This window comes from Symphalangus syndactylus, chromosome 12 (assembly GCF_028878055.3).
Source record: "Symphalangus syndactylus isolate Jambi chromosome 12, NHGRI_mSymSyn1-v2.1_pri, whole genome shotgun sequence".
NCBI classification, from domain to species: Eukaryota; Metazoa; Chordata; class Mammalia; order Primates; family Hylobatidae; genus Symphalangus; species Symphalangus syndactylus.
This window is the reverse complement of record NC_072441.2, coordinates 68,512,011-68,535,278: the sequence shown is the minus strand read 5'-3', so window position 1 is coordinate 68,535,278 and position 23,268 is coordinate 68,512,011. Positions and strand designations below refer to the sequence as shown.

At 40.0% G+C, this 23,268-nt stretch overlaps 1 pseudogene; it reads left to right on the top strand.

Annotated features, from left to right (window-relative positions):
- Nucleotides 1-17,395: 17,395 nt before the first annotated feature.
- On the top strand, nucleotides 17,396-18,318 carry LOC129484001 (heterogeneous nuclear ribonucleoprotein A1-like; annotated as a pseudogene).
- Nucleotides 18,319-23,268: the final 4,950 nt, after the last annotated feature.

Here is a 23,268-nt window from a genome sequence, read left to right as displayed (position 1 = left end):
TAGCGTCAACCCACTAGATGCCAGAAGCATCTTCATCTCCAAGCAGTCATGACGTCAGAGGTGCTTGAGCCAGAGCGACTCCATCTTGAATAGGGGCTGGGTGAAATAAGGCTGAGACCTGCTGTGGTGCATTCCCAGTAGGATAGGCATTCTTAGTCACAGCATGAGATAGGAGGTTGGCACAAAATACAGGTCATAAGGACCTTGCTGATAAAACAGCAAGAAAGAAGCTGGCAAAAACTCATCAAAACCAAGAAGGCAAAGAAAGTGACTTCTGGTCATTCTCATTGCTCATTATATGCCAATTTTAATACATTAGCATGTTAAAAGATGCTCTCATCAGCACCATGACAGTTTACAAACGTCATAGCAACATCCAGAGTTACCTTATATGGTCTAAAAAGGGGAGGAACCCCCAGTTCTGGGAATTGCCCACTGCTTTCTTGAAAAACTCATGAATAATCCACCCCTTGCTTAGCATACAATGAAGAAGAAACTGTAAGTATACTCAGTTGAGCAGCCCATACCGCTGCTCTGCCTACAGAGTAGCCATTTTTTTTTGAAATGGCGTCTCGCTCTGTTGCCCATGCTGGAGTGCAGTGGTGTGATCTCAGCTCACCGCAACCTCTGTTTCCTGGGTTAAGGCGATTCTCCTGCCTCAGCCTCCCAAGTAGCTGGGATTACAGGCGTGCACCACTGCGGCCAGCTAATTTTTGTATTTTTAGTAGAGACAGGGTTTCACCATGTTGGCCAGGCTGGTCTCGAACTCCTGACTTCAGGTGGTCCACCTGCCTCGGCCTCCCAAAGTGCTGGGATTACAGGCGTGAGCCATAGCGCCTGGCCTGCCATTCTTTTATTCTTTTACTTTCCTAATAAACCTTGCTTTCACTTTACTCTGTGGACTCGCCCTGAATTCTTTCTTGTGCAAGGTCCAATAACCCTCTCTTGGGGTCTGGATCAGGACCCCTTTCTGGTAACAATGATAACCAAAACCATCTGCAGACATTGCCACGTTTCATGAGGGGTACAACTGCCCCTAGTTGAGAAGCACTAGTATAGATAGTCCCATACTTTCATGCGTCCCTTCTCCCTCCTCATTCATTAGCTAAGTCCATCCTCAGTCAAATGGATACTAAGATAGGTGTGCACCTTTCTGACAGCCGGTGCTATTCCAAAACCCTACGATTCATCAGTTTCTTTTGACCTCCTGCCCTTCAGTGACAAGCTTTACTGCTTGGGTTGTATTTAACAGCTGAATTAAAAGTTCTGCTTCATTTCCTCATCCAGATACATTCATGGCTGTGCAGTCTTCTGTAGCCACACATATCAGTGCTCCTGCCAACAACTGGCACAACTCCTGTCTTGTTTCCTTTTCACATTGTTATAGAAAATCACCAGAAACTTCCTCCCATACACTTCCTTCTTTTCCCTTGCACTCACCATCCTCCATATAGATAACTATATGTTAGAGTCATGGAAGAAACAGCTGGTATACTTAAGGGCAATTTGAGAAGCAGTTTTTAAAGATCTTACTTACAAAGTGTAGAGATGATTAGGGCAAACTGAGGCTGGATAATGTAGCAGTTTTAGTGGCAACCACATGGAGTTGTTATGACTCCTTGGTCTGAAGGGGAAAGAGGAAGGTGTGGTTACTTGAACTCAGAGTTTCTCCATGGTGGCTCTCACTGGTACAAGCCAAAGAAAAGGGATGGGAGCCCCATGACACAGTCTGTACTGTGAACTTCCCAGGCATGGAGCAGGGGGAGAAGGGCAAAGAGCAGACCTGAATGTGAATGGCAATATCTTCAGGGCATTATATAAGCACATTTCCCTGCTCCTTGCCCGAAATTTCATTTTGAAGTCCTCTTTGTCAGATCATACAACTTCTTGCCAAACATGTTTATCCTGGTTTTTGAGAGATGCCTTCTTCTTGCCAGGAGCCTATCATTCTAATATCATCAGCCCTGTTTAGAAAACCAAATCCTGTTTTTGGATACCATCTATGTAGCCAGCTGCTCATTTCTTCTCTCCTCTCATCTGTTCCAAAATTACAAACCTCAAGTGGAAGCAGACATGAGAAACCCTGATTTGCCTTGGGAGATCTGGGTGGGTTCCTTCATCCGATTCAGTGAGGAGGAAACCATTTTCCAGTCATTGCTCTCCCTGCTGTCCAGGTCGGGATTTCTTACACCTGTCAATACCTGGATATTCTCTTGATTATTCTTGAGGGCAGTGATGCTGTTTTTTCCTCAGAAGATCTGGATTCATCCTAAGCGGGAGGGTCATCAGGGCTCGGGGAGCCAGCTTCAAGGCTGAAAAGCTTTTTCCTTTACCTTTGATTCTAAGCTGTACAAGATGTTACCCTGCCTTCGTAAAATCTTCCCCCGACTTTTACTACATTCTAGGTTATTTTTCCTGGAATCTTTTTGTCCTCTCTGCTAAAGGCAGCAATAAGTTTTTCCTCAAGCCCTTTGTCTTCTCCAGGGAGACCAGTGGCATTTATGGCACATCTGAGAGAAAGAGAGACCAAGTGAACACACTCCAGAATGCTTCCCTGATGCTCCTACCACCTGAGACTCAAGTTCAAAACAACCTTCTGTAGTTACTCTCCATTTCCACCCCTGTTTGCTTCTGAGTTTCTGGTCTCTTGGGGACTCTTGTTAAGAGTGCCATTAAGTTGACATGGCTGTTTTCCACCCCGTCTTACCTAACTTCTGCTAATCTGCAAGGTATTGGTAATTAACAGTAAATTGCACTAGCTCTGAACCAGGTACAGTCTCTTTTGGTTAACACGGTAAGGCAGGAACAGCTGTCTGTCCACACACTCACAATGGCAATGCTTCATCCTCGTCTTTCTACCTTTTGCCTTGCATGGTATTTTGTTGCTGGGCTCCTAGTCATAATTGTAGATTATATTATGCCTATGTTAAGACTTTTATTCTTGGTGTAGTAGTAAATTTAATTAGTGGAGATACATATATATACATATATATGCACACACACATATGTATGTTTTTAAAATTAAAATAGCCTAACACTTTAAAACAGTGCTTAAAATAATTATATTTAAGAGCAATCACCTTCTTACACATCAACAGTAAAATTGATAGAAAATGATTATGACAATATTTAACTTATGCAACATTTTTGTTTTCCAAAGTACTTTCAGCATTTCCTTAATGTTCATAGCACTTTTGTTGAGTATATAAAGCAGGTGTTAGTTTCTTTCTTTTTTTTTTTTTTGAGACAGAGTCTTTGCTCTGTCGCCCAGGCTGGAGTGCAGTGGCGTGATCTCTGCTCACTGCAACCTCCACCTCCTGGGCTCAAGCAATTCTCCTGCCTCAGCCTCCCTAGTGGCTGGGATTACGGGCATGCACCACTACGCCCAGCTAATTTTCGTATTCTTAGTAGAGACGGGGTTTCACCATGTTGGCCAGGCTGGTCTCAAACTCTTGACTTCGTGATCCACCCACCTTGGCTTCCCAAAGTGCTAGGATTACAGGCATGAGCCATCGCACCCAGCCCAGCAGGTGTTAGTTTCTATATCACAGATGAGACAATTCAGGTAAATACATTGGACTTAGTTTTTTACTTCAGTTTTACATTTATTATCCCATCAGATTAAGTCAAGATCTTTAAATTCTGCTGTCAAAATCAACATTAACTCCTCTGATCTGATAACTGTACTATGGCTATGTCCTTGTTCTTAGGAAATATACATGGAAATATTTAGGAATAAAGGAAAACAATCTGCTACTCATTCTCAATGGTTAAAAAAGATTACATGCATATGTATATACATGTGTATGTTTGTATGGATACACGCACATAGAAAGAGGGAGAAAGCAAATAAAATCTCATTGGTCACCTTTAGAGGCAGGTAGAACACAAACCTATTACTCTGAAAATCAGGAAATGAAAGGAAATAATTTTTAAAAGTCTGCTAGCCAGGTATTAATGGTGAAAAGGTCATTTGCAAAATATAATCTTTAGAAGGTGTTTTTCAGACATCTTGGTCACATACCACAATCAGTTAAAAATTGAACACACTCCCTCAGCATATGCTTATTTATTTATAATTTACACATAAGTAGTAATATACTGATACATTATATGTATTATAAGGCATCCATATTCCTGAAAAGGGAATATGTAAATAGTAAATAAATCATGTTTTAAAATAATATTCATTTTGTTTAATAATTGTTTAAAATATCTTTTTATTTATTTTTATTTTTGAGACAATCTCACTTTGTCACCCAGGCGGAGTGTAGTGGCACGATCTCAGCTCACTACAACCTCTGCCTCCTGAGTTCAAGTGATTCTCCTGCCTTAGCTTCCCAACTAACTGGGACTACAGGTGCATGCCACCACCACACATGGCTACTTTTTGTATTTTTAGTAGAGATGGGGTTTCACTGCGTTAGCCAGGCTGATCTTGAACCCCCGACCTCAAGTGATCCACCCGCCTTGGTCTCCCAAGTGCTGGGATTAGAGTCTTCAGACACTGCTCCCATCCTTAAAATCCCTTTTTAATCTTACTAAAATTAATGTTAACAAATGACAGAGTAATGTGATTGAATATGCCTAGTTAAATTTTTTTAATCTTGGCTTAATACCTTGTGATTTGACAATCCAAAGTTCTGGTTCCCAGCTCAGTCTATCCAGATTCTTGGTTTTAAAGAGTGCTATAAATGAGAAGATATCTTGCAATATGTGTAATCCAAATGGAAGAGGTGTATCCTTGCCTGCATATGCCAGTTTTCACTGAAATTTCGCCAATAAAGTTCTATTTTCCCCAGCTCTGACCACTTTTCCTTGCAAACTAATCAGAAAACACTGACTTTTAACTTTGAAACATCTGGGTTTAAAACTCATTAAAAGCCTTTGTTTTGGAAAAATTTTAAGAGACTAAAAAATTATTTCTAAATTATTTTAAGGGCACAGATATAAGGGTATTTTTAAAAATAGATGAGACACATTTTTTTTTTTTTCTGATGACCAAATCGTGTTTCTATCCTTCTAAATGATTTCTCAAAGCATTAATTTCTTTTGAAATATTGTTACCTTCTCATTCTTTGTTACTTTGAAGAAGCAGGTTGTGGGGTTTTTTGAAAATATAAAATATATGCTTGATTATGAACAACTTAATGTCATATGTTATTAGAGAAAGGTTGGTAACTTTGGAGCACTTCCTTTTTTGTAACAGAAGAATGTTAAATTCAATCTCTAAGTTAACAGCTCTTTAAAGTAATTTTTTATGCGTTCATCAGTAAATTTCTCTGAGATCCAAAAGATGTTCATAGTCACTCCTTATGTCATTAAAAACGCATTGTAAAGATTCTTCCATGTTTTAAGTCTTGCTTTAATAAATCCAGCCATACCAGTGACATCTTATAGCACTTAGACTATGGTACATTGCAATCTGCTGAAAGCAAGATGCCACATGAGGTTTTCACTGCCAGCCCATCCTTGCTGCAGAGTATACATGTGGCTTGTGACCAACAGACACTGGTACGGTGAGGTCATCACTGTCAGTCTGTGTATTAAATAACAGTAACACATTTCATTTTTAGCTAAAACTTAAATATAAAATAAAGTTTGAATATTTTCTTTTTTTTGAGACAGAGTTTCGCTCTTGTCACCCAGGCTGGAGTGTAATTGTGCGATCTTGGCTCACTGCAACCTCTGCCTCCCAGGTTCAAGCGATTCTCCTGCCTCAAGGTCCCAAGTAGCTAGGATTACAGGCACATGTCACCATGCATGGCTAATTCTTGTATTTTTAGTAGAGACAGGGTTTCACCATGTTGGCCAGGCTGGTCTCAAACTCCCGACCTGGGCCTCCAAAGTGCTGGGATTACAGGCGTGAGCCACTGCGCCTGGCCTGAATATTTTCTTTCTGTACCCTAAAGGATTAACTTGTACTTCCCTTGGAGTACATATTCTCCTGACGGACCACTGACTAAAAGAATATATTCCAGTTCATCTGCCTTTCCTTTCATTGCTGTACCCACTGTAATGCAGGGCAATTTTCCCCAAAGTGTGGCTTTTCCATCACTAAGTTTGAATTGCACACTGCTGCCCATTCCCCAATGTCTTCTATGCCTTTCAACATTTTCCCTCTCTGGACATCAAGATTTATAAACCGACTCAGAAAACTATGAAATGAGAGCACCATTTTATTTTTTTAACTTGACATGGCTTAAGTTATTGCTTATAATTGCAAGATACTGGAAACAACCTAAATACCCCTTCACCGGAGTCTGATTGAGTAAACTATGGGACATCCGCATAATGGAGTACTATGAGACTATAGAAAAGAATGAAGAGGAGCTTATGAGCTGGAGTAGAGTGATTTCCAGGATATATTGTTAAGAAAAAGGTATCTATATTATGCTCTTTTATGTAAGAAGGGAACATAAGAAATATACATATATCTGCTCATTTGTGTCAAATGAAAGAAATAGAGAAAGTGTATACCAGAAACTATTGGGACTGATTACTTACAGAAAGTGGATGGAAATAGAGTAGATAGAATAAGGGAATGGGAATGAAGCAGAAGGGATTAAGGATGAGTGACTTTTCTGGGTATACGTTTTTGTCTAGTTCGGATCTTTAAACCCATGTTTTTAATATACTCGAAACTTAGATAAATAATTAAAATCAGCAACGATATAGGGGAAGCCAAAATGGAACCCAAACACTAACAAATGAACCTAACTGAATTACAAATGAGTAATATAATTACACTGAAGGGACTGGGTGAAAACTAAGTGATTTTGGAAAGCAGAAAACATTATTTTGCTTGGCTAATACATCAGTCAGGATTCACCCAGAGAAGCAGGTCAAAAGGACATGTATACTAAGGGATTTACTGTAAGGAATGGGCTTGCAATGTTGTAGGGGCTGTCTAGGCAAGTTAGAAATTCACAGGGCAGGCTATCAGAGAGCAGGCTGGAACTCTAGGGTGTGAGCTGAAGCTGCTATTCACAGGCAGAATTTCTTCTTCTTTAGGGAAGCCTCAGTTTCACTCTTAAGGCCTTTCGATTGATTGAATCAGGTCTACCCAGATTATCTGGGATAATCTCCCTTACTTAAAATCAACTGATTATAGACTTTAAATCCATCTACGAAATCCCTTTACAGGTTTGATTTCTCAAATAAATGAGGACTGTAACTTAGCCAAGTTGCCACGTAAAACTGACCATCACAAATACTATCAGGCTAAAGAAAAAAAAACAACTCTACACAGATACTGTAGTCTAGTTAGTAAGTTTTTTTTTTTTTTCCACAAGGGTGTGACTTGGCAATATTTTTGTGTATTCTAGGACTCAGCAAATTAACAAGTTTATAGTGACTAATGTGAGTCAGGTTTCTTGCTGTCAGAGAAAGGAATTACAAATAAGGAAAGAGAGAGGGTTGGAATGAACCAGTTTTTAATAGAGAGAGAGAGAGAGAGAGAGATGATTATTATGTGTGTATATTCATACTTATATTTTTAAATTCTGTCCACCAAGAAAACCAAGAAACAGTGAACATACCCAGAGCCCAGATCTTGGTTCCTAAAATTCATTCTCCAAGAACACAACCAGGGATCCTTGGAGAAACGACTGATTTCACGGCTGGGGCTGGGAAAGTTCAAGATAAGCCTGGAACGCTTAAGGTTGAAGAAGGTAAGATAATGCTCAAAAAATGATAAGAACATGTTGAAAACACATAAGAACCAACTTGAGGTGGTCCCCAATGGCCAAATCTGGAAAATCTAAGCAACAAAACCAATAATGATAGAATGGATATAACCCATGGAATAAAACAAATATCCATGAATCCCTACTTATATAAATACATACTTGAATAAATAGATAAGGAGAAAACACTTTCTTACCATAGAATTCCAACTAGTAAATGTTGTAATTACAACTAGGCCAAGTTATAAAACAGAAAATCTCCACTAGATATTTGGGAAATATATTTCATGATTGTTTATACATTTGGCACTAGGTCTAAATTAACCCCTACTGTGACCACTCAATCTAAATCAACCCCTACCCCCACAACATATACACTATGGTAATAATTGCTGTAGGCAAGAATCATCAATGTATACACAAATTGGAAGGAAAAGGCTTGAGGAGAAACAGGATATTTGCATAGTCTCAGAGTATCTCCCTGTAAGACACTTAATAATTACAAAAGAAAATATAAATAACTTTACAATGGAGAAAACCGGCAGGTACCATTTTAACCAAGTGACTAAGTTAACATCATCAGTGATATGACAAGTAGTCATCATGGGCCTTCTGATATGATGCAGTAAAAAGAGCCTAGTATCATTCTTGTGTAACTTGAATATAATCATTGGCAATAGCAGACAAACACAAATTGAGGGGTGGTGAACAAAACAGCTGGTCAGTATTCTTCCAATTGTCAAGACTGAAAAACAAAGAAAGTGAAGAACCATTGTGGATTGGAGAGCTAAGATGACATGACAATGTGTAATCCTGGATCAGATCCTATACAACAAAAAAGAAAATTGGCAGTTTATGAATAAGCACGTAGCTCAGTTAATACTACTGTATCAATGTTAAATTCCTGGGTCTCATAATTGTGGTTGTGGAAGATGTTAATACATGGGGCTGCTGTGTAAAGGGTATAAAGAAATTCTTTGTGCTATTTTTATATTTTTGGTAAGTCTGAAACTGATTCATAATAAAAAGTTAAAAAATTAAAAAGAAGTTAAAAAGAGACATGAGTGATGCCTGCTTGTTGATGCATAATACTTCCATAGTCCACCATCATCTCTCACCTGGAGTATTGCAACACCCATTATCTGACCTCTTTACCTCCACTTCCCTTTTTCCAATCTATTCCCTACATAGTAGTTGAAATGATCTTGTAAACAAAACCAAATCATGTCACTTTCAAGCTCACATACCTTCAGTGACTTCCAACTAAACTCAGAATTAAATCCAAACTCTGAATAGTCCATGCCATGGCGTCCACCACCCAGCATCGCCTGGCCTGTCCTCCTGTCACTCACTTACAGTATCTCTTTTCTTCTCACACACCATGTTCTAGCCAGGCTGGTTTCCTTTCAGTCCCTCATAGGCCCTAAGGTCCTTCCTTCCTCCGGGCCATGCATTTACAATCTTCTCTCTGGGGTCACTCTTGCTCCAACTCTGCCTGGCAGGCTCCCTTCATCCTTCAGGGCTTATCCTAAATATAACTTCTGAAAGAGGCCTTCTATGGCCACTCAGTCTAAATTAACCCCTCCTTCCATCACACACCACCCAAAGAAAGACTGATATTCTCTATTTTGTCATTCTATTTGCTTCTTTCGTTTATTTTTTCTCAACTTATAATTTTTGTTTGTTGGTTTATTGCCTGTTTCTGTTTCTGCCTCTAAACTATAAGCTTCATGATGGCCAAGATTGTGTTTTCCTCTATGCCCCCAGTTCTTCACTCAGAATCTGGCAGGTAAGTAGTCAATTATTTTTTAAGTAAATAAATAAAATCTGGCAACATGGGCCAAGCTTCCAATTCTGGAAGAAAGCACAAAGTTCTCTGAACAGCAAACAGCAGTCACAAAGTCTAAGTGGGTGATCCCATTAGAGAGGCAGAGTTGCCTTCAGAACTTTACCTCAACAATGCTGTGAAGAATGAGGCAACCATTAGAAGAAGCAGGGAATTAATGAGTGCAGTCAAGGAAGCAACAGAACAATGATGACAACAACAAAGTGGTCCAAGAGCCAGTTTTTAGGGACTGCTTAGTAACCACAGTGTAGAGGCTGCTGCTAGTCTGTCTCAAAAGACCCTGAGCATCAACATATTATAACAGGACATGTAATTGACGTCAATAATGATGACCATAGTCACCATCATTCACTTATTTATGTGCTACCACTTTTCCTTTTTTTTTTTTTTTTTTTTTGAGACGGAGTCTCGCTCTGTCGCCCAGGCTGGAGTGCAGTGGTGCGATCTCGGCTCACTGCAAGCTCCGCCTCCCGGGTTCACGCCATTCTCCTGCCTCAGCCTCTCCGAGTAGCTGGGACTACAGGCGCCCACCACCACGCCCGGCTAATTTTTTTGTATTTTTAGTAGAGACGGGGTTTCACCGTGGTCTCGATCTCCTGACCTCGTGATCTGCCTGCCTCAGCCTCCCAAAGTGCTGGGATTACAAGCGTGAGCCACCGCGCCCGGCCTATGTGCTACCACTTTTCAAAACAGACACGAGGCCCCTTAATCATTACCAAAAAAAAAAAAAACAACTTATTTAAAATTGTCCTTTCACAAACAATGCCCATTAAAAAAATTTTTGTCAGAATTGGTGATTTTAAAAAATTTTCCTTCCTTCCTTCCTTTCTTCCTTTCTTTCTTTCATTCTTTTCTTTCTTTCTTTCTTTCTTTTCTTTCTTTCTTTCTCTTTCTTTCTTTCTTTCTTCTTTCTTTCTTTCTCCCTCCTTCCTTCCTTCCTTCCTTCCTTCCTTCCTTCCTTCCTTCCTTCCTTCCTTCTTTCTTTCTTTTCTTTCTCTCTCTCTCCTTCTTTCCTTCCTTCCTTCCTTTTTCTTTCTCTTTCTCTCTTTTTTGAGACAGAGTCTCACTCTATAACCCAGGCTGGAGTGCAGTGGTGTGATCTTGGCTCACTTTAACCTCTGCCTCTCAAGCTCAAGCAATCCTCCCACCTAAGCCTCCCAAGTAGCTGGGACTACAGGCATATACCACCACACCCAGCTAACTCTGTTATTTTAGTAGAGACGGGGTTTCACCATGTTGGCCAGGCTGGTCTCGAACTCCTCACCTCAAATTTATCCCCCCGTCTCAGCCTCCCAAAGTGCTGGGATTACAGGCGTGAGACACTGTGCCTGACCAACTTGGCCAATTTCTATCAAAAAATTTTAAAATATGAAATTTATTCTCAAAAGACTGAGTTTCTATCATCTGGAAAATGGGCTTACACAGACACTCTTTTTTCCCTTGATAGTGCCAGTGTTACAAAGTGCCATGTCCCCAGGCTGGGGATATGCAGAGGGTTGGGGAACAGGTAAAAAGAAAAATCAGTGTGGCACCGTGGAGGCTGAGAAGGCTTGGGGGCTAGGATAGCAACATGCAGTCATCCGCCTGGTCTCTTTCAATAGCCTCAGTTCCTATGACCCTGGGGCTGCAGCTGAAGCCTGTGCTCCAGACATGTGGAGCTTCCCCAGCCATAGACTCCCACTCCCTGGCTTGGCGAGGCCCCTGGTCCCACCTTAGGGACCTCGGATCACTTCCTCACTCACAAAAGCAGCTCCTTGTCCAGCAGAGCCCCTTGGACCACTGACCCCAGCATCCTGCCCCCAGCTTCAGCTCCTAGCCATCTTCCTGTTGCAGCCTCTCCCACACTCTTCCTAAAGTGCTCTGTGCTTTCTCTTCTTAGATTTGACCTCCACTGCCCCTCTTCTCAGACCTTTTCACTGAGTGAGTGTCCTGAGAAACTCTTGCTCGTGGTAGGCATATGCAAGTTCATGTCCCAGTTTTCGTGGCCTTAAGGAAAATCTGTCTCTTCCTTGAGGATACTGAGATCTTCCCCTGGGGCCCTCCCTCAGGGAGACTGCTTATTCTCCACATCCCCAAACCTTTACCTGTCCTCATTTCCCAAGGCTGCTCCAGACCACTTTCTTCTACTCTCAGGTAAATATCCTGGCTTCTCTCAGGTGGGTGTCACAGTGCTCTGTCATCTTCCATCTCTCTCATCTCCATCACTTACTGACTTCCTCTCCTTCCCCAAACACATTGAAAACTGACCAGCCTCCCAGTCTCCCTGCTCATTTTCTAGTGACTTCAGTTTCCATGTGGACAGCCAGTCCAGCTCCCAGCCTGACTGCTCCCTGATGTCCTCAGTGTCACCACAGTTCTCTCTGGTCGCCCTTCCCATGGGGCAAGGAGAGCTCACTGGAGCAGCCCCGCTCTCTGGACACAGCCCTGCCTCTCCTTCCCACTCTCCTGCCAAACCTTCTCCCGAGTCTCAGAGCAGATACGATGCCTGAGAGTTGTTGGGATCCTTCTTCCTTTCCTCAGCCCGGACCTGAGAGAGTCCAGATCCTGCTTCCACCACTGAGATTGCTGGTCATCTTGACATTGCTAAACTCAAGGAACATCCTTCTCTTTCTGAAAGTCTCTGCTACACTTGACACCAGGATCACTCTCTCCTCCTTTTTGTTTTTTGGTTTTTTTCAGAGGCCCAGTCTCCCTCTGTCACCCAAGCTGGAGTGCAGTGGTGCAATCTTGGCTCACTGAAGCCTTGAACTCCTGGGCTCAAAAGATCCTCCCACCTTGGCCTCCTGAGTAGGATTACAGGTGCAAGCCACCATGCCTGGCCTACTCAGTCCTTCTTACAATGTTTTACCATCTTGGCTTCTGTGATCCCACCCTCTCATGTTCTTTGTTTTTCTTGAAACTTCCTTTGCTGATTTTTTGTGGACTTTTGTCCTCTGAGCCTATTTTAAATGTTGTGGGTCCTTCAGGGATATGTCCTTGGGTCTTGGCAGGATTCCTGGGTCACTCACTGGAATATGGCTCATTTATCCAGTTGTACTTGCCCTACTGCTTCTAACCGTGCATAGGGTTCTGGGGATGATCTCATCCACATCTCATGGTTTCAGCTATTACACATGTATTGAGGATTATTTCCAGCCCAGCCTACTCACCTAATATCCAGGCTTTGTGGTCCGACTGCCTGATGGAAACTTTCGCCTGGATGTCCCACTGGTCCCTTAAACTTATTATCTTCAAAACCAAACACATTATCTACCTATAAATCCTTTCTTCTTTTGATTATTTCCAACTTGTTTCAAGGTAGAAATTTCAGATTCATGTGGTTTCATATCCAAGTAGTCATGTGCTGCTGTCACCATTGCTAGGTTTTTGTATCTGTCTCCTGTTCTCTACCCTAACTCAAGTCACTATCATCTCTCAGCTAAATCACTACAGTTGTTTTAACATGTTGTTAAAAGATACTTCAATGCACAGGTTCCTGCTTAACTCTCTAGACTAATTTTTCTCTACTACCTGCCTTTTATTAATACTTCTTAATCTAGTAGCATTTATTTTTCTTCTGCTTCAAGTAGCTCTCTTATTCCCTCATTACCTAAATAACTCTTACTCAACCCTGAAGACTCAGCTTTCTTGTTCCTTTCTCTAAGAAATTATCTCTATTGCACAATTTCTCTTCATCCCACCTCCCTTTCCCCCAGAACTGGATTACTTATCCCTCCTCTGATCTCCTGTAATGTGTTGTGTAAACTCTATGTTGGTACTTAGTGCATGACATTTTAAATATTCACTTTATGTCAATGTCTCTCTCATAAGACTAAGTTCCTTAAGGGCAAGAATTACATCTTATTCTTCATTAACTTTGATGCCTTGTATAGTACTTGCCTCATTTTAATCACTAAGTAAATATTTGTTTTTTTAAGGCAAGCAAGCTAAGCAAGGACAAATTCATGCAGCAGGGAGTGATATGGAGGGAGAAGAGGCCATGGTGATATCCATTTCTGCTTAGGCTTCTGTGGTTCTGTGGCTGCCCCAGTGCATTGGCTTCTGTTGAACCAGCTAGAAGGCACTGAAGACCAGAAGTGACAATCACAGTTAGGGCCAGCGAGTGTGTCTCTGCCTTAATAAATTCCTCAGCCCTCCCAACTCCCATGCTGCTGGTGTGCTCAAATTGCAGGGATGGCTGCTCCCACTCATGATCTGAACTCTCCAGACCCTGCTTATGCTCTACTTTGCTTGTGTTGTTCTCTTTGATGGAAAAGGACATTTTTATCTCTGACTACTGCAATGCTCCCCAGTGTTAAGGCTCAGACCAAGTGGACTTTTTCTATGTACTTTTCTCCAAGACATCAATTTGTATTTAACTGCCTTTTTAAAAATCAAATGGATGTCATCAGTATGGTACAATTTAGTTATAATATATTATTTTATATAGGTTTCTATTTTTTTCACACGTTCGTCATAATTGACCAGATCCATTTGGTGAATGACAAGGCTTCCTGATGTCAGGGACCTTGTGTTCATTTATGAATCAAGTAAGTATGCATCGGCATCGTATAAAGTATCAGGCCTATACAAGGCATTGGGAGGAACAAACAGCGATTGAGACAGAAGTTCTACTCTATAGAAACATATACATGAGTGCAGCAATGCTTAAGTCGGGGATATGCAAGCCAGGAAGTACCTAAGAAGATCTATTAAAGTGAGAAAATATTAGAATTCCTAATATTTCTAATTTTTGTTTCTAATAGTCTAATGTTTTTAATATTCTAGCAAACTTTTTATCTAAGGAAAGAAATTAAGCTTTATAAATATTTAACACATGGATTGATCCTGATTCCCTCAGTTGGTATCTATGTCATATAGTCATATATCATGTATGATACAAAAGGATCTTCAAGGCAGAGTGGGAGTTCTCAAACTCATAGGGGTTGACGGTACAAACCTCTGCCATTTAATCACTTTCAGTGTAATGTGATGTATCGCAGTTTGAGTGTGCTTGGTTAAGAGGTTTGCTATTATCTAGCTTTAAGAAAATTAGCCCTCACAAAGAGACTAGTGGCCAAAAAAAAAATTCATTTAAAGACACCATCACTTAAAGGTAATACTAATAATGCAAGCACAAGCAAACAAGAAAGTGTCAGCTGACATTCTCTCCACTCTTAATAATGAATATTTCAGCCATATTTCAATAAAAAACAATGTTTATCTAAACAGATCTAACAAGAACTTGTCCAAAATTTTAACTGATCTAGAATATTAATTAATTAGGAAACTCAACCTAAGAACACTTTTTACCTTGAGATACACTTACTAATAGTTCGATGTCATCATCATCATAAAAAATTTTTAAAATTAAGCATGAATTTTCACTTCTGCTTTGTATGTAAAATGCTGCAAAGACTATTGTTCTCATCACAACGAGAAAAGTCCAGAAAAAAGCAAAATCTTAATTTTATTGAACCAATCAGAAAGCTGAGGAAAATAGAGTTATCTGAGTTTGAAAGAGGGATAAACCCTTCTAAGGAGAGATAAAAGACACAAACTCTCTCACCTACAGCAAACTATATGAGAAAAAGCTGTAGGCCACAATACAAGTGGGAAAGAAGGAATCAGTCACATTTTAAAGGAGCTTCCAAAGGCTAAGTGTGGGTTAGTGTGCCAGTCTAGAATAGTGAGGGCACCAAAAGGGAGTTAATACTCCTTCACAGACTCCTATCTGTGGACTCTACTGAGTGCTCATGAAAAAGACAGTGAGTGGGCCTGCACCCACTGTGCAGGGGTTTGGGTATAGGCCCACCCCGTGTGCTGCCACCAGTGTATGTGAATGCTGTCTAGCAGTATAAGGACAGGACTACCCCACATGCTGCTTGTGCCCATAGGCACCTCCTAAAAGCAGGGGGACTTGCCTGTCTACACTAACATTGCTGCCACCAGCCCCTGCCCACATGTACCACCCAGGAGACTGTGATCCAGCACACCCAGCCTGCCACCACCACTGCTGGTGCCTGTGTGCACTGCTTGGTGCTCTGAGGGTTGGCCTGCCACTGCTACTGCCACCACCAACATCATACATGCTGTCTGGGTACCAGAGGACCTGCCCTTCAGGACCTGCCACTGCCAGCACCACGCACATCTGGGGGCCCAAGGTTCTGCCCTCCTGAACTTGTCACTGCTGGTGCCCACATATACTACCTTGGCACCTGAGGTCTGGCATGCTCAGCACACCACCACCACCATCACCACTGTTGCCCGAGGACTGGCCCATCTGGCATTTGCATCATCAGCAAAGTGTCACCACAGCCTCCACTAACAACTGCAGCATAAGCCACTGAGGAACTCATAGATGCCACTGATGAGCTGATTATAGCTGAAGAAATCATACAAAGGCTACACTACTACACCCACCAGGAATGAGTGCCAAAATGCCTTTTCCAACCAACACTATAGAGACATCTACAGGAAAAAGTATTTCACTGCAAAAGCCAACTGATAAAACTGGAAGAAGCAACTGTTACAATAAATGTGTAGATATTAAGGTAAGGACATAAAAACATGAAAAAGCAAGAAAACATGACACCTCCAAAGGAACATTATAATTACCAGTAACAGAGCCCAAAGAAAAGGATATCTATGAAATGCCTGGAAAAAACTTCAAAATAATGACATTAGAAAAAGTCAGTGAGATAGGACAACCCAAATGAACGGTACAAAGAAATCAAGGAAAGAATTCATGATCTGAATGACAAACTCAACAAAATAAATGATGAGGAGCTTAAGGAAGTCCTACATCTGGAAGCAAAAGAACTACATCTACATATATATGAAAACACACAAAAAATAAAACATTGATAAAGCAGACACACAAATGAGAAAAAAGGAGTCAACTGTTATTACTACAAAACAGACCAAATTGTAGAAGTGAACAATAAAACAAAAAATACAAAACAATCAGAAAACAATGAATGAGATGACAATAACATGCTGTCACCTACCAAAAACAACCTTCAATGTAAACAGCTTAAATTCCTCAATTAAAAGCTATAGACTGGCTGCATAGATCAAAAAAAAAAGGACACAATTATATTCTGCCTAAAAAACTTACTTCACATGTAAAAACACACATAGATTGAAAGAAAAGGAATAGACAAAAATATTCCACACAAACAGAAGCCAAAAATATGCTTCTGTAGCTATACTTATATCAGACAAAATAGACTTAAAGTCAAAAAACATAAAAAGGGACAAAAAAGGTCATTATAAAATGATAAAGGGATTAATTAAGCAAGAGGATATAGCAATTGTAAATATACATGTACCTAACACTGGAGTACCCAGGTATATAAAACCAATATTGTTAGAGCTAAAGAGGGAGACTCCAGTATACTAATAGTTGAGGACTTCAACATCTCACTTTCATCATTTCACAGATCTAGACAGAAAACCAGCAAGGAAACATCATACACAATCTGCACTAGAGACTAACCGAAACTAACAGGCATCTACAAGACATTTCATCCAACAGCTGCAGAATGCACATCCTACTCATCAGCACATGGAACATTCTCCAGGATAGACCATATATTATACCACAAGACAAGTCTTAACAAACTTTTAAAAACCAAAATCATAACAAGTATCTTCTCAGCCCACAATGGAATAAAACTGAAAATCAATAACAAGAGGAACTTTGGAAACTGTACAAACACATGGAAATTAAACAACATGCTCCTAACAATTGGGTCAGTAAAGATATTCAGAAGGAAATAAAAAAATTTCGTGAAGCAAATGAAAATGGAAACATGTCCTTTATGCCCATGGATGCTGCCAAGGAAGCATTGTTAAAGTCTCTCATCCCCCTGCAGTCATGTCTAAGTCAGAGTCTCCTAAAGAGCCCTAATAGCTGAGGAAGCTCTTCATTGGAGGGTTGAGTTTTGAAACAACCAACGAGAACCTGAGGAACCATTTTGAGCAATGGGGAATTCACGGGCTGAGTGTTAATGAGAGATTCAAACACCAAGCTCTCCAGGGGCTTTGGGTTTGTCACATATACCACTGTGGAGGTGGATGCAGCCATGAATGCGAGGCCACACAAGGTCGATGGAAGAGTTGTGGAACCAAAGAGAGCTGTCTGAAGAGAAGATTCTCAAAGACCGGGTGCCCACTTAACTGTGAAAAAGGTATTTGTTGGTGGCATTAAAGAAGACAATGAAGAACATCACCTAAGAGATTATTTTGAACAGTGTGGAAAAATGGAAGTGATCGAAATAATGACTGACTGAGGCAGTGGCAAGAAGAGGGGCTTTTGCCTTTGTAGCTTTTGACGACCATGACTCCATGGATAAGACTGTCATTCAGAAATACTATACTATGAATGGCCACAACTGTGAAGTTAGGAAAGCCCTGTCAAAGCAAGAGATGGCTAGTGCTTCATCCAGCCAAAGAGGTCAAAGTGGTTCTGGAAACTTTGGTGGTGGTCACAGAGGTAGTTTTTGGAATGACAACTTTGGTCATGGAGGAAACTTCAATGGTTGTGGTGGTGGCAGTGGAGATGGCTATAATGGATTTGGTAATGACGGAAGCAATTTTGGAAGTGGTGGAAGTTGTAATGATTTTGGCAGTTACAATAATCGGTCTTTAAATTTCGGACCCACGAAGGCAGGAGACTTTGGAGGCAGAAACTCTGGCCCCTATGGTGGTGGAGGCCAATACTTTGCCAAACCATGAAACCAAGGTGGCTATGGTGGTTCTAGTAGCAGCAGCAGCTATGGCAGTGGCAGAAGATTTTAATTACTGCCAGGAAACAAATTTTAGCAGGAGAGGAGAGCTATGGAAGTGACAGGGAAGCTACAGCTTACAACAGATTTGTGAACTCAGCCAAGCACAGTGGTGGCAGGGCCTAACTACTATAAAGAAGACATGTTTGAGACAAATACTCGTGTATGGGCAAAAAACTTGAGGAGGACTGTATTTGTGACTAATTGTATAACAGGTTATTTTAGTTTCTGTTCTGTGGAAAGTGTAAAGCATTCCAACAAAGGGTTTTAATGTAGTTTTTTTATTTTTATTTTTTTTTTTTGAGACAGAGTCTCACTGTGTGACCCAGGCTGGAGTGCAGTGACTTGATCTCGGCTCACTGCAACCTCCGCCTCCCAGGTTCATGCCATTCTCCTGCCTCAGCCTCCCGAGTAGCTGGGACTACAGGCGCCAGCCACTACGCCAGGCTAATTTTTTGTATTTTTAGTAGAGACAGGGTTTCACCATGTTAGTCAGGATGGTTTCGATCTCCTGACCTCGTGATCCACCCGCCTCAGCCTCCCAGAGTGCTGGGATTACAGGCGTGAGCCACCGCGCCTGGCCAGTTTTTTTTTTTTTTTTTTTTCACTCATGCTGTTGATTGCTAAATGTAATGGTCTGATTGTGATGCTGAATATATGTGTCTTTTTAAAAAATGTGCTAAGTTAGTCTACTCTGAAGCCAACTTGGTAAATTTCTCCAACAGTGTGAAGTTAGAATTCCTTCAGGGTGATACCAGGTTCTATTTGGAATTTATATACAACCTGCTTGGGTGGAGAAGCCATTGTCTTCAGAAACCTTGGTGTAGTTGAACTGATAGTTACTGTTGTGATCTGAAGTTAACCATTAAAACGGATTGCCCAAGCAAAATCATGGAATTATTGGCTATAAAAATGATTGTTGGGGGCTGGGTGCGGTGGCTCAGGCCTGTAATCCCAGCACTTTGGGAGGCCAAGGCGGGTGGATCATGAGGTCAGGAGATAGAGACTACTCTGGCCAACATGGTGAAACACCATCTCTACTGAAAATACAAAAAATTAGCCAGGCGTGGTGGCGGGTGCCTGTAATCCCAGCTACTTGGGAGGCTGAGGCAGGAGAATGGTGTGAACCCAGGAGGCGGAGGTTGCAGTGAGCCGAGATTGTGCCACTGCACTCCAGCCTGGGTGACAGAGCGAGACTCCGTCTCAAAAAAAAAAAAAAAGAAAAAAAAAGAAAGTTTGTTGGCACATCCTATGCAATATATCTAAATTGAATAATGGTACCAGACAAAATTATAGATGGGAATAAAGCTTGTTTATCATCCATTGTCATGTGTAATCAATAACCCATTTAATTCTCTTGAAAAAAAAAAAAGAAAACCCAACTTACCAAAACCAATGGGATACTGCAAAGCATTGCCAAAAGGGAATTTTATAGCAATAAATGCCTACACCAAAAAAGTAGAAAGATTTCAAATAAACAACCAATTATGCACCTCAATAAACTAGAAAAGCAAGAGCAAACCAGACTCAAAATTAGTAAAAGTAAAGAAAAGATAAAGATCAGAGCAGAACAAAATGAATAGGGACAAAAAAAAGAAAAAAAGAATCAACTGAACAAAAAGTTGGCTTTTGAAAAGATAAACAAAATTCATAAACTGTTAGTTAGACCAAGAAAAAAAGAGAGAAGACCCAAACAAACACAATCAGAAACCAGAAGACCTTACAACTGTTACCACAAAAATACAAAGATCATTGACAACTATTACAAACAATGACCAATGATGTGGCTAACAAACTGCAAAACCTAAAGAATATGAATAAATTCTTGGGCAAACACAACATACCAAGATTGAACAAGCAAGAAATAAAAAACCTGAAAAGAACAATAATGGATAATGAGATTGAATCAGTAATAAAAGATTTTTCAGTAAAGGGAAGACCAGGACTGGATGGCTTTACTACCAAACCTGTAAAGAACTAACATCAATTCTTCTCAAATTGTTGCAAAAATAGAGGAGGGAATTCTTTCTAAATCATTCTACAAGGACAGCATTACCCTGATACCAAAACCAGAAAAGGATACAACAATAGCAACAACAACAAAAACCAGTGGTATGAAACACACTGGTTTTGGTAAATTGTGTTTCCACTTTCATTTGCTTCAAGAAATTTTTTTATTTCCTTCTGAATATCTTTATGGACCCAATTGTCATTTAGGAGCATGTTGTTTAATTTCCATGTATGTGTGCAGTTAAAAAAAAAGAAGGAAACAGACCGATATCCCATAGATGCAAAACTCCTTAATAAAATACTAGCAAAACAAACAACACATCAAAAAGATAAGACACCATAATCAAGTGGGATTTATCTCAGGGATGCAAAGATGTTTTAATATAGGCAAATCAATGAATGTGATATATCACATCAACAGAATAAAAGACAAAAACCATATGATAATCACAATAGATGCAAAAAAATCATTTTATAAAATTCAACATGTCTTCATGATTAAAAACTCTCAACAAATTAGGCACTGATGGAACATACTTCAACATAATAAGGCCATATATGACAAACCTACACCTAACATTACATTAAATGAGGAAAAGCTAAAAGCCTATTCTCTAGGAACTGGAACAAAACAAGGATGTCCACCTTTCACCACTCTTATTCAACATAGTACTGGAAGTCCTAGCTAGACCAACCAAAAAACAGAAAAATAAAAGGCATCTAAGTTAGAAAAGAGGAAGTCAAATTATCTTCCTTTGCAAATGACATAATCTTATATCACGAAAAACCTGAAGAATCCACCAAAAAACTGTTAGAACTGATAAACAGATTCAGTAAAGTTGTAGGATACAAAATCAACATACAAAAATCAGTAGTGTTTCTATACACCAATAACAAACTAGCCGAAAAGGAAATCAAAAAAGCAATCCCACTTACGATAGCTACAAAAAATAAAATACCTAGGAATGAATTTAATGAAGGATATGAAAGACCTCTACAACAAAAACCACTGATGAAAGAGATTGAAGAGGACACAAACAAATGGAAAGACATCCCACGCTCATGAATCACAAGAATTACTATTGCTAAAATGGCCATAATACACAAAACAATCTATGTATTTAATGCATTCCCTACCAAAATACCAGTGACATTCTTCACATAAATAGAAAAGAATTCTAAAATTTGTGTGGAACCACAAAAGACCTCAAATAGCCAAAGCAATCCTAAGCAAAAAGAACAAAGCTGGAAGCATCATACTACCTTACTTCAAAATATACTACAAAGCTATAGTAACCCAAACAGCATAGTATTAGTATAAAAATCAATACATAGGCCAAAGGAACAGAACAGAGAACCCAGAAATAAATCCGCATATTTACAGCCAATTGATTTTTGACTAAAGTGCCACAAACATACACTGGGGAAAGAACACCTTCTTCAATAAATGGTGCTGGGGAAACTGGATATGCACATGCAGAAGGATGAAACTAGACCCTTGTCTCTCACCATATACAAAAGTCAACTTAAAATGGATTAAAGACTTAAAGATAAGATCCAAAAGAAAACATAGGGGAAATTCTATAGGACATTGGACTAGGTGAAGATTTTATGGATGAGCCTTTATTTTTTAATTTTTAAAATTTTTTAGACCTGGGGTCTCCTCTGTTGTCCAGGCTGGAGTGCAGTGGCATGATCATGGCTCACTGCAGCCTTAAGCTCCTGGGTTTGGGTGATCCTTCCACCTCAGACTCCTGAGTAGATGAGACTACAGGCGCACAACACCATGCTCAACTAATTTTTTTTTTTTTTTTTGTAGAGACAGGGTCTCACTATGTTGCACAGGCTGGTCTCAAACTCCTGTCCTCAAGTGATCTTCCCATCTCAGCCTCCTGAGGCACTAGAATTACAGACATGAGCCACCATGCCCTGCTGTAACTAAGACTTTAAATCACCGGCAAGAAAAACAAAAACAGACAAATAAGACTATATTAAGCTAAAAAGGTTCTGCACTGCAAAGGAAACAATTGATAAAGAGACAACTCGTACAATGGGAGAAAATATTTGCAAACTATTCATCTGACAAGGAACTGATATCTAGAATATACAAGGAACTCAACTCAACAGCAACAAAACAAAACAAAACAAAAGCCAGTAATCCCATTAAAAAGTGGGCAACAGATGTGAATAGACATTTCTCATAAGAAGACATACAAATGGCCTACAGATATGTGAAAAAATGTTCAACATTGCTAATCATTAGGGAAATGCAAATCAAAACCACAATCAGATATCATCTCACCCCAGTTAGAATGGTTATTGTCAAAAAGACAAAAAATAACAAGCACTGATGATGATGTGGAAAAAAGGGAATCATACGCTGTTGGTGAAAATGTCAATTAGTATAGCCATTATGGAAAACAGCATGGCAGTTTCTCAAAAAATTAAAAATTGAACTACCATATGATCCAGTAATTCCACTACTGGGAATGTATTCAAAGGAAAATAAATCAGTATATCAAAGGAATACCTGCACCTCCATGTTTATTTCGGCACTAGTCAGAATAGCCAAGATAAGGAATCAACCTAAGTGTCCATGAATAAATAAAGAAAATGCAGTGTATATACAATGGAATACTATTCAGCCATAAAAAGAATAAAAACCTGTAATTTGCAGTAACATGGATGGAACTGGAGGACATTGTGTTAAGAGAAATAAACCAGGCACAGAAAGACAGTTATTGCATGTTCTTACAGCATATGCGGGAACTAAGAGTTGATCTCATGGAGGTAGAGATTAGAATGATGGTTACCAGAGGCTGGGAAAAGGTAGAGGTATGAAAAGAGGTTGGTTAATGGATAAAAACATACAGTTAGAGAGAAGGAATAAGTTCTAGCATTTGATAGCACAGTGGGGTGACTATAGTTACTAATAACTTATTGTCTATTTCAA